The sequence below is a fragment of the Meriones unguiculatus genome, chromosome 6 (genome assembly GCF_030254825.1).
Source record: "Meriones unguiculatus strain TT.TT164.6M chromosome 6, Bangor_MerUng_6.1, whole genome shotgun sequence".
NCBI lineage: Eukaryota > Metazoa > Chordata > Mammalia > Rodentia > Muridae > Meriones > Meriones unguiculatus.
The window spans coordinates 136872462-136885483 of NC_083354.1; the positions used below are offsets into that span (position 1 = coordinate 136872462).

General features: G+C 37.4%; 1 pseudogene; it reads right to left on the reverse strand.

Annotated features, from left to right (window-relative positions):
- Positions 1-13022, reverse strand: part of LOC110553543 (large ribosomal subunit protein uL14-like) — a 295585-nt pseudogene that overhangs the window by 136329 nt on the left and 146234 nt on the right.

Sequence of the window (13022 nt, forward strand, 5' to 3'; positions counted from 1 at the left end):
CTTGCATTGAAACCATGTTAAGTTTAACATTGGTAAAGTCTGTAGCAAATAACAGTTTGAAAATATCCCTTAATCAAACACTAAATCAACCTATATCAAACACTGGCCCTAATACAGGAACTCATGGGTAATTGGAAATACAAATAATATAAAATATTTGTGAGATACATTTTAGGATACATGCCTTACCTGGAGACAAAGAACACTGGGAAAAAAGAGAGGAAAAGAAACAGAAGTTTGACACAAAAATTTTAAAAGCTCTCTCTCTCTCTCTCTCTCTCTCTCTCTCTCTCTCTCACACACACACACACAGTCTAGAAAATCTTTGCCAATTATATCTCTGACAAATTACTCTTCTTAAAAAGAAATCATCAAGAAAACAAATAATCTAATTTAAAAATAGTCTAGAGGACCAAATAGATCATTTTTAAAAGGAGAAGCACAATGATTAAACATACTTCAAAACGTACTTAGTGTCAAAAAAAGTATTCTTAGCCAAAAGGAAATACAAATTAGAAGTACTTCAAGATTTCATATAAACTCATCAGAATGATCAGTATAAAGCAACAAAGAAACAAAACCCAAGTCAACAAATGCTGACAAAGATGTGGGGAAAGACGAACCTCTCTACTGTTAGTGGGAGTGTGAAGTGTTATAGCTACTGTGGAAATTAGTGTGGACACTGCCTAGAAACCTACAAATAGATTTGCTGTATGTCACAGCTATATTATTTCTAAACGTTTGTCAATGATTGTACCCTAATTCTGAGACACTTCTAAATCCATGCTTTCTGCAGCAGTATTTCATTATGTGAGGAAATTGAACAAACCTAGATGTTCATACATAGACGAACAGACAATGAACATACGGTGCTTATGTTTAATATAATTGTGTTCAACTATAAAGAAAAATGAAATTTCTAGAAGGTTAGACGGAGCTGATAAATAAACTGAATAGGTTACCCTGGTCCTGAAATACAGATGCTTGATGGGGTTTTTGTTTATTTTTCACATGCAGGTCCTATTATGAATACTTAGAATAGTATGTCTGACTTTGAGTGCCAGTAAATGCCAGAAATAGAAATGCGTCATTGAGTTCAGAGATGCAAAGGCCTTAACAGAAGGCATGTAGTAGAATACATCAGACTTGAACACAGAGTAGAGAATGGTAAGGGTAGGCACCAGATGTCCTTGTGAGAACCTTTTTTGGGGTCACACCTGTGGTAACATGTACTACCAGAAAATCAATGTTTCCTTTTTGTTGTTGTTGTTAATAAAAAAAAAAAAATGACCAGAATTCTTTTGTTTTTTAGGACAATTTTACTAGAGTTTAAGAGAAAAGCAATGGGTCAGGCATGCTGTAATTTTCAGCAGCTGCCAAGAGGAGGCAGATAAACAAGAAAGACCATGCTGTTTGTAAGCAGTGATATGGCTGAAGCAGGAGCCACAGTTTCAGGGAAAAAGACTGAGAAAACCATAGAAGAAGATGAGAAAGTATTGCTTTTTTGAATAGCTCTGAAAAGCGGGAAGGCTTACCAAAACTACGTGATGTCACCTTCAGAAGCAACTGCCCCAAGGAAGGGGCTTTTGAAAAGACATATGCTTTATCTCATTAAAGAGATTATTATTACTTCCATCTCCTTAGCATGGTGATAAGTGTATCAAACCTCACAAGGTATGGTTTGATGATTGGCAGCCCCCACCCGGAATGAACTTAAGTGATGTGTATGTAATATTACAATTTTTAGAGAAGATCAGCATGACATGATGCTGAACCAGGATCATGAACCAGCATGATCCTGGGGTCAGAGCTGGCTCTCTTAGGCAAGGGCCCATCTCCAATGCTAAGGCTACTAATCCCTATCTAGCTAGTTGTCTATCAGCAAGGTAGGGGAGGGATATATGGAGTTGGAATAAACTTTGATAAAGAAAACTAAAGCTGCATGTCTGAAAGGAGGTCAACCACATACATTGACGTACAGAAAATGTTTCCCATTAAGCATAGCGTAGTGCCATCTTGGACTTGGCCCCTAGTAGCCATGGCAACCAGAGCAAAATAACACATCTGGACTTATGTCTGTGGTAACGTTAATAAACATACTGGCACTTCTTAGTGGGCAGGGGAAGGGGGGGTCAGTAGAGTCCAGCTATTGTGCTTCTCTGTCTGCTGCTGCAAGTGATCCTGGGAGATATGGAAGTACGGAGTAAGTAAAAGGTAAGTTAAAACTGAACTCTTCGATGCAGCCTCCATGAGGTCAGCATCCATAATGGGGCAGATGCAGTTCTTTTGAGGGTCAATTAGGCTCCAGCAGGCAACCGCCTCTACCTGTGTATTGTGGATAATAGTGAGGAAATACTGAATATTACATGATAAAACAGTGAAAAAAAAGAGGCTTCAATAAACTCTTTGGTGTCCTGAGTTGGACGTTGGTAAAATTGTGTGTTTTATTCATTGTTAGTACCTTATTTGGGATTAATACATGTTTTTCCCCCACATCTCTCCAGAAAAAGTTAATGCAACAACTGTGAATGAACTGACTCATAGTATTTACTTAGAATAAAAAAAGTGTAATACTGAAGCTTTTAAGAGAGGTTAGGGCTGATATTCTAAGAGAAAATATCTGCTGGCTGAGTGTATAGTGGGATCCCTGTAATGCATTCCTTTTGATGTTAGTGATATTTTTGTTATGGTGTCATTCTATCATCATACACATAATGACATAAACAATAGTTTTCATGAGACATCAGTCATTATGGTAACAAGAAAACAAAACAAAACAAACAAGCCCGAATATCCATCAACAAGTGCGCAGAGAAGATAGTTGGAAGTAATGAATGTAGTAGGTTTATAGAGGATGTAGAAGAGAATAAAATTAAATTATATGTGTGCTTTTTTCCAGAAGGCCCAGTCCGTCATGATATATGTGTGTGTGTGTATTGTTGTTGTTATATATATTATATATATAAAATATATGAACTATAATGTCAAAATCTTTTTGGTGACATTAATACACCTTGCTGTCAAGCAACCACAACTGACAGCTCAAACCACCTACCAACCTAGGCAGTTCTCAGAGACAGCATTTGTACATAAACAGCATATTGCAGACACTTGAACAGGATGAGTCACTTATATGAATTTTGTTTGTTTTAAAACATATGCCCCTCCAAAACTGCATAATTTCTTATTGTAAATATATTTTAGAAGAGTATGTATGGGTTGGCCATTAGGTTTGCTTAGTTCTCTGGACACTGAAATCAGAAAAGAAAACGTAAGCATATTTAGCTAATCAGAACTAAAATGAATGATTTGCTGCTGCTTCTCTCAACCTAATTAAGAACCACCAGATGTAGCATGGTGTTGTCTGCTGTGAGGCTGTCCTTGCATGCCCTGTCTGTCTTTCTCGGGTAAGCAATGTGGAAACAGTGCCTACTGCTCCCTTTCAGTATCTTTACACTCCTCTCTGCATGGAACAATAGAGTGTGAAGCTCTATTTTTAGAGCCAGAGACACTTCTGTGGGTGAACTATTGCTTCTCAGGGGTTTCTGAAGAGAGCTGTAGGCGTTAATATTTCCTTTTCATACAGTGGTGATAATGCCAGGGCCAGAAACATCACTCAAAAATTTATGAACTGCCAGCCTGTGCTAGTACCCAGATTCTCACCAGACTTACAGTAAAGCACAGATCTTGTCATCAAAAAGACTAGTGCATTCTGGGAAGAAGCAGCACATCTCATACATCTTTAATCGTAAAAACAGACCTTCACATTTCTGCTGAAGGTGTTAGTGTCTACGACATAGCAATGTTTTCTTTTCAAAGAAACAAAGCTTGTTGAAATGTGTTGTTACTTGTGAAAATTTTCCACTTCAAGAAAAATGACTGTGGGTTCAACTAAAGTATGAGTGTGACCGAACTCACTAACTAGCATGACACTAGAGCTGTTCAGACCCACTATTGTCCTGCTTGAGCTGATGTTGGTGGATGCAGTCCACCACAGCCATTCTCCCTTCTCTAATCTCAAACAATATGGCAGGTACATAGCAATTAAATGCTGAAACTGTGCTTGTCGACTTAAAAAAGCAAACAAAGTGGTAACAATAAGAAAACCCTGCTTTTCCTATCTGACAACACAGGCAATGTTATCCTGTGTTATGTATTTTGTCTCCAGATTTACTTTAGGGTTGTTAAGGGTTTTGGTGTTAAAACAAAAACGTTCATGTTCTGAAGAAACCTATTAATTGACTGTTTCAGAGTAAATGGTCTGATTTCACCTTTTCTCTCCAACCTTTAATGGCTTACCCCATTTTTCTTTTTGAGCTTCATTAGCAGGGCTGTTTCAAATTAGGATGCAACATACTCCCATATTATTTGAAGACTGTTTTTAAAATGGGCATTAAAACTTTACTTTGGATCATAATTATTCTAGAACATATATGCACTAATGATTTATTCATTCTTGCTGTAGTTTTTGTATTAGGAAGTAATGCAATAACTACATCAAATATTTGATAGTGATATGATGCTTTATTGCCAGGAGCCAAACATACTCTGAATATGCTAGATACATTCCATGGACATTAGCGCTTAGGTTTCAATAAACATCCTTGTTTAGACTGATTAATACTGACTGTCACTGTGGAAACCCATGGCTCATTACCAAATTTTACAAATAATTTTTATCAATAAACAAGTGAGTATAAGCAATTGCCAGTAAATGTGATTATATACTTTAATTCTCTGGATTGCCAAATTCATGCATTTATAACAATAAAATTGTCTTCTTTGTAATCTTCATAGCCATACTATTTTTCAGACTTTATTCATATTTTGGTCACATATCTTGGAAGATATTCAACCTTCTTTCAATTTGTTTCTGAGAAGCAAAAAAAATTAACATTATGTAATTCTGATTCTTGTCATCTTACTTTTTAGAAAGATGATGTTTTGCATGATTATTTTTATAAATGTATAGTGCATAAAATCTTAATCAAGCTAATACAATAAGAATTGACTGGTCAAAGCTCTACCTTTAGGTCATACCAACAATTACTTATTAATATTGTTTAGATATATACAACACTTATTACTCTCCTAGATAAAATGCAACAACTTTTTCTTCATCTGTAATGATACCTAAAGGTATATTTGCAGACTCTGACTGTAGTTCAGGAGCAGATCATTTCTGTACCACATCCTAGATCCTGAATCTAGTGAGACTACCTTGCTATGGCTAATTTTTATGGTAAATTTGTTTGATTTTAGAATCATCCAGTACAATGATTCTTAAACACTTCATACTCATGAGAGTTTTTTTTTTTAACCCTAGAAATATATATGTGACTTTGGGTGTTTTCATTCATAAAATAGGAATATACCTGAGCATTCAATAATAATAAATCACAAATTTATTTTAATACAACCAGTCCTGATGAGACCTGATAGGATAGGGTCAGATGGAAGGGAAGGAGGTCCTCCTTGAGGAGTGGCATGGGAGGAGATGAGAGAGGGGGTTACAAAGAGAGAGAGAGAGCTGGGATACAAAGTGAATAAACTGTAATATATAAAAAATAAAATTAAAAAAGAAAAAAAATTAGGTGAACATTAAAAGAAAAAAACCAATTATGTGATAAATATTTCCTATTTATTTAAGACAATAGTAAATTTATATACTAACAAGATGCATAGACTTGTACTTTCACTCAAAACTTAAATCTAGGCTGAATATGTGATGCTGCCAGCGCAGAGTGTCCTCAGCATGTTACATTTCCTGATGTTGAACAATGATTTTTCACCAATCTAAAATTCTACTTTGATGGGCTGGAGAGATGGCTCAGAGGTTCAGAGTATTGGCTGCTCTTCCAGAGGTCCTGAGTTCAATTCCCAGTAACTACATGGTGGCTCAGAACCATCTATAATGAGATCTGGTGCCCTCTGCAGGTGTGCAGGCAGAACACTGTATATGTAATAAATAAATAAATAAATAAATAAATAAGTAAATAAATAAATCTTAAAAAAATAAAATGCTACTTTGAAAATCATGTAGTAAAAATTTGAATTATGTTTGGGGTTGTTTTACAATTTCTGGGAAATTCTTTTTTGGGAGGAGGGTAGGGTTTTGAGACAGGGTTTCTATGTAGCCCTGGCTGTCCTGGACTCGTTTTGTAGATCAGGCTGGCCTTGCACTCTCAGAGATCTGCCTGCCTATGCCTCCCTGAGTGATGGGATTACAGGCAAGTGCCACCACACTTGGCCCATACTAATCTTAAGTCAAAATTTGTAGTGTTTTTTTTTTAATAAAACACAAATTATCAATTAAAAAAACCTTTTAAAACTCAAACATGTTAATGGAGGACAACAAAGCATATACACTTACTTGAGGAAGAATGATGGCTAAAAGAAATATTTAAAGGCTTTGGTTTTGCTAACTTAAACCTCTGTGTTTCTGTAAGAACATAAAGCTTTGCTGGTAGAGTGAAAACAACACACAGCTATCTTGAAGCAGCATCAAGATGCTGAGGCAGCATGTGTTGGCCTTGCATGGCATGATGGCATGATGGCATGTCCTTGCTGTGAGTGCAGAACCAAAGCTGCAGTAACGTCACTGGGTGCAGCCTAGGCGAGTGCTGCCTCAAATGTCCCAGAGCCATTGTAAGTTCAATTTTGAGTTAATCTTTGCCAAACATGTTCAAGAACTAAAACCTATGATTACTGTAGTGAGATTTCATATTTCCCATGCATTGAGTTCTATACATTTAACATTTCCCTTTTATTTTTTCTGTTATTTAATTCAGTCATAACATTTATTGGATCCTCCCATGAGTCCAACATTTTGTTAAACAAATGATAAAGACAATTATTATTATTGAGGAGTTTGTGCTCCAGTGAGAGACCAAAAGGGAAAACAAAGTTAACTTCTGAGCAATTCTAGCACAGGAAAAGAGACACTATCAGCGGGACAGAGGAGACAAAGTGTCCATGTGGTGTAATTGTAGAAAGCACCTGCCTATTCCTACACTGATTTCATTACTAGGAAACAACACATTTGAATGTTTTCATGCTGAAGTTCTTCTTTTGTTTAGATTGTGATACTAGCAGGGCTGACTTTCATGGACTCTCAAGCAATGAAGAAGGAAAGGAAAATATGTACATCTTTTATACTAACTATCTCCTGGTACAAGATATATAGCTGGTCATGATTATTATATTACCAACCCCACTGCGGAAGGAATGCAGTACTTGGTACAACTTCTGAATGCTTTGAGGAACAAAAGTCTAAGCTGTGAGATTCAGTCTGCCCTCTGGGTCTGGCACTAGAAAATGATATTCCCTCCATCTGTTGACTCAAGATTGTTTAATGTAATATGAATGGATTTTTAATAACTTTTTTCTCCACTCTTCAACTTAGAATATATATGGATCCTTAAATGCATCTTCTTACAGTTGACAGAATGTTTTATTATAATGTTAATTTTACTTAAAGTTACATGATTATAAAATTATGTATAAACAGTATGAATATTCATTATGTAATAAATATGTATATATTACATATATAAATAAACACAAAACAAATACATTCTTCTTTTATTTTAATTTAACTTCATTTGTTTAAATTTGAGTTTACAGACTATAAATTGAGTAAGCCATAAATAGAGTAGTTTTTATAGACAAAAATATCCTTTCTGGACCAGTGCACACCATATCTGAGGAGCACAGGACCTCTGAAATTGGTGAGTGAAGGGACAGCTGAAGCCAGAACATCATCATTGAGGCTTCCTGGGAGAGAGGGGACAACCTGTGATCTAGGACAGTTTGGATCCAGGTCACCATGGGCTTCTCCAGGGACTGATAGTGGGGCATATTCACCCACCCTGCACTTGCCCTTGCCCTGAGCACCGGCCTCCCTTCTCAGCAGAGGCGGCAGGGGTTGCCCCAAGCATGAACCTCCGCACTCAGGGACTGAGACCACAGAGGCAGCTACCCAAGGATGGGTCACCCTGTCCTACGGCCAAACAGTGGTCACCACTGAGTGACTGATCTGCACTCTCATTTGCTCCTGCAGGCACAAACCTGAGAGTAGAGAACAGGGGGAACCACTGTGCTTTCCTATTAGCCTGCCAGCAAGTGAGCGAGCCTTCAAATGAGGGTGCAGAGTCCCAGATCCCCGGTCTCTCTACTCTCACAGCCAGACATTGGAACCTCCCTCCAATAACCCCACTGTGGGAAATAGGGATCCTTGGGACATCATCCTCAACACTGAAACCTCTGATCTGTCGATCTACAGTTGAGTCCGGGCAAACAATTCCTGGAGCCTAGACAGATCTGAATACCAGGAGAACAGTACTACAGGCCTGTAGGCCACTGAGGTATTCAGGGCACCTGTGTATGCACAAGGTGCCAATGAACAGAGCAAGCACCCATGCCCGCTCCTGCACTTAAGGCCCACCCTTCCAGGCATCTACATGCTCTAGCACTCTTCCCTTCAAGGCACATTCACACACACATTCACATACACACATACATACACGTCTGCACTTACTTGCACACATGTGCCTGCAACCTTCCTCCCTTACCTACAGCTGAAACACCAACACCCCCTTGTGAAACAGTGAACCTCTCTCGTCTTCCTGAAGAATACTCCAGACACCAGAAACAGGCTGATCCAGTCCAAAGCACAGACTCCAAGAACAGCGAAGGTTACAGATAAGCAGATGGCTAGAGGTTGGCGTAGGAACACATCCAACAAAAATCAGGACATCATGGCTTCATCAGCAACCCCAAAATCAATAGATATGCTAATTAATTGGAAACACAGGAAAATGATCTCAAATCTATGCTTATCCACTTATTAGAGGCAGATAAAGAGGAAACGAACAAAGCTCTAATATATATATAGGCAAATATAGCCAAACAAATAGAGGCATGTGTAGAAGCACAAGTAGTGGCATATAGAGAGGAAATTAACAACCAAAAAATATAGACCATCATGGAGAAGCAGGAATCCACATTCAAACAGATGAAGGAAATGGTGCAAGACATGAAAACAGAATTAGAATCAATAAAGAAAACACAAACAGAGAAAACACTAGAGCTGGAGAACTTAGAGAAAAGATCAGGAACCACAAAGGTAAGCATCACCAACAGAATACAAAAGATGGAAGAAAGAAAGTCAGGCTCCAAAGGTATAAGTGCAGAAATTGATATATCTCTGAAAGAAAAAGTAAAACTAGAAAAGTTTCAAACACAAAACATCCAAGAAATCAAGGACGCCATGAAAAGACAAAATCCAAGAAAAAAAAAGTATAGACAAAAAGAAGATTCCAGGCTCTAAGGTCTAGAAAATATTTTCAAGAAAATCACAAAAGAAAATTTTTCCCAACTTAAAGAAAGAGATGTCCATAAACATATAAGAAGCCTACAGAACACCAAATATGCTAGACCAGGAAAAACATTTTTCATGTCACATAATAGTAAAAACACTAAATCTACAGAACAAATAAAAAATATTAAAAGCAGCAAGGGAAAAAGGCCAAGTAACATATAGAGGTAGACCTATCAGAATCACACCAAACTTCTCAACAAAAACTATGAAAGCCAGAAGGGCCTGGGTAGATGTCATGCAGCCTCTAAAGGACCACAGATGCCAACCCAGACTACTCTACCTAACAAAGCTGTCAATCAACATAGATAGAGAAAACCAAATATTCCATGACAAAACTAAATTTAAACAATATCTACACAGCAATCCAGCCCTACAGAAGATACTAAAAAGAAAACTCCAATCCAATGTAATCAACTACACCCAAGAAAACACAGGATTTAGAAAACTTCACAACAAAAAATTAACACAGGAACACAAACACACCATCACCTCCAACCCCACAATAAAAAGAACTAATATTCATTGGTAACTATTATCTATCAACATTAACTGACTCAACTCTCCAATAAAGAGACACAGACAATCAGACTGGTTGTGGAAACAGGATCCAAATTTCTGCTGCATCCAAGAAACACACCTCTGCACCAAAGATAAACAATCCCTCAGAGTAAACAGCTGGAAAACATGTTTTTCAAGCAAACAGACCCAAAAAGCAAGCTGAGGTAGCTATCCTAATATCTAATAAAATAGACTTTCAACCAAAATTAATCAAAAAAAAAATGAGGAGAGGCACATCACTCTCATCAAAGGTAAAATCCACCATGAGGACATCATAATCCTGAACATTTATGCCCCAAATACAAGAGCACCTGCATTTGTAAATCAAACATTATCAAAGCTGAAATCACACATCAATCCCAAAACCTTAATAGTGGGAGACTTCAACACTCCACTAACACTAAGGGACAGATCGTCTAGACAGAAGCCAAATAGGGAAATAAAGACACTTACAGAAATCCTAAATTAAATGGACCTAATAGATGTCTACTGAACTTTGCACCCAAACTCAAAAGAGTATATCTTATGGAACCTTCTCCAAAATTGATCATATAGTCAATCACAAAGCAAGCCATAGCAGATACAAGAAGATTGAAATAATCCCCTGTAACCTATCAGACAATTAGACCTCAACAACAACAGAAATAACAAAAAAACCTACATACACATGGAAACTAAACAACCCTCTACTCAAAGACAGCTGGATCAGGGAAGAAATAAAAAAAAAATAGAGACTTCCTAAAATTCAATGAAAATGAAGGCACCGCTTACCCATATTTATGGAACACAATGAAAGCAATGCTAAGAGGAAATTTCATAGCATTAAGTGCTTTCAGAAAGAAGTTTCAGACATTTCATACAAGCAATTTAACAGCACACCTATAAGCTCTAGAAAAAAAGAGAAGCAGACACATCCAAGAGAAGTAGACAATTGGAAATAATCAAACTCGGCTGAAATCAATGAATTATAAACAAAGAAAACAATTGAAAGAATCAATGAGCCCAGGAGCTGGTTCTTTGAGAAAATTAACAAAATAGACAAATCCGTAGCTAAACCAGGTAAAAGGCAGAGAGAAACTATCCAAATCAGCAAAATCAGAAATGAAAAGGGGGACATAACAACAGACACTGAGGAAATCCAAACAATCATTAGGTCTTACTACAAAAGCCTATATGCCACAAAATTTGAAAATCTTAATGAAATGGACAATTTTCTTCATAGATTCAGATTACCAAAACTAAATCAAGATCAGGTAAAAAATATTACAGAGACACTTACACAGCAATGTTCATTGAAGGACTAGTCACAACAGCTAAGTTATGGCACCAACCTAAGTGTCCACTAACAGAGGAAGACAAAAAAATTAATACATAGAGGATGGAAATTTTTTTAGCATACAGTGGAACAATTATGTCATTTTCAGAAAAATTGATGTAACTGGAGTTACTTATAGTAAACAAATTAAGACAACAACCGAAAGTTAAAAATTATTTCCTCCTGTTTAGTATTCCTAGATGTTATACAGATGAATAAAATTATAGATATTTTTACATAATGATTTGACATGATACATGACATGAATATAGTTCCTTAGAGGAGCAAAAGAAACCAATTAAAGGTATATCAGCCTAGTAAAACATAGGAATATATGGGGCAAATATGCTCAATATATACATGCATGAAAGCTGGAAACATTAAAACATGGAAAAGTAGTAAATCGTATATAGACTTGGGGTCCTTTAGGCCAAAGGCCAGGAATGGTCTGGATAAAGCTAGTGATATAAAAGATCTATTGTTAGTTTTTTTTTTTTTTCAATGCAGTTTATTCAGGAACATTGAACAATCCTCGGACCCTGGGGAAAGCCAGCCCACAGCTTAAATAGCCTCTGGGTAGCCAACCCAGGCGTGCCACGGGGGCAATGCAGATAGGTCCACATACATGGAAGCAAGCCAGATCCTCGGCCTTAGCCAAATGTGGAGTTGTTCCTGACAGAGAGCACTCACCATCGGGAAGGTGGAAGGCGGAAACCAGCTCCATCTTTAAGGCATAGCATTCTGCAGCTCTCTACAGTTCCCCCTTTTTGTTTTAGATGCATCAGGCAAGAGTAGAGGTCTGATCTCTGATATTAGAAATAAATTGGGACTTTGTACAGATGTTCATTTAGGTGTCATCCACCCAAAGAGCATCGGACCCGTCCGATACCTTTTTCTCAGAGGCGGGACCTGGGGCATCAACCCGCATGCAATCAGACATGCTCTTCTCTGGGTCCAAAGCGGCTGACCCTGAGTGCAGTGCTTAGCCTCGCATCCTGAGCGTATCATTTTAGCTTTTTATGGTATCCAACCATGCTTGGGGAGAATGTCTTGCTTCAATGGCTGTAAAGGCCTGAATGATCATGGCTGCATCACACTGTTGTGAGACTCTAATCTTGCATATATACCACAGGCAAACCAAGGAGACCAACACCAGAAGGCCTGCTAACACTCCCATGCCCACCCATTCCTTCAGATGATTCATGGCTGCAGCAATCCAAGCCCCACACTTGCTTCCAATATGACTGGACTAGTTTGTATTCTTATTAGAAGTGTGTACATTTTCCTTTCCTTTTATCAACGTCTTTGTCAGCATTTGTTTTCTCATTCTTCTTGTTTCCTCAAGTTTGACTTATTATGTTTTCAAGTTACTGTTTTGTTGGTATGCAACCCATTGTAAGTCAGAATATGTGCTTCTCCTGATGATCGTAGTGATTACCCAAAGCTGCCCATGACAAAATTGCACACAACTATACAGATCTTCTCAATGAACTGTGAAATGTAGCCTGCTTATAACATTATACTGTCATTATTCACATCACCACCAAAGGAAACCAGGGGAAAGTATACATGGATCACCTTGTTCTTATTGTCAATTTATGACTGTAACTATTTCAAAAGTATAATTCTTTAAAATAATAATAATAATAATAATAATAATAATAATAATAGATCAGGTAAATAGATTGAATAGTCCTATATCCCCTAAGGAAATAGAAGCAGTCATCTAAAGTCTCCCTTCCAAAAAAGCCCAGGGCCAGATGGTTT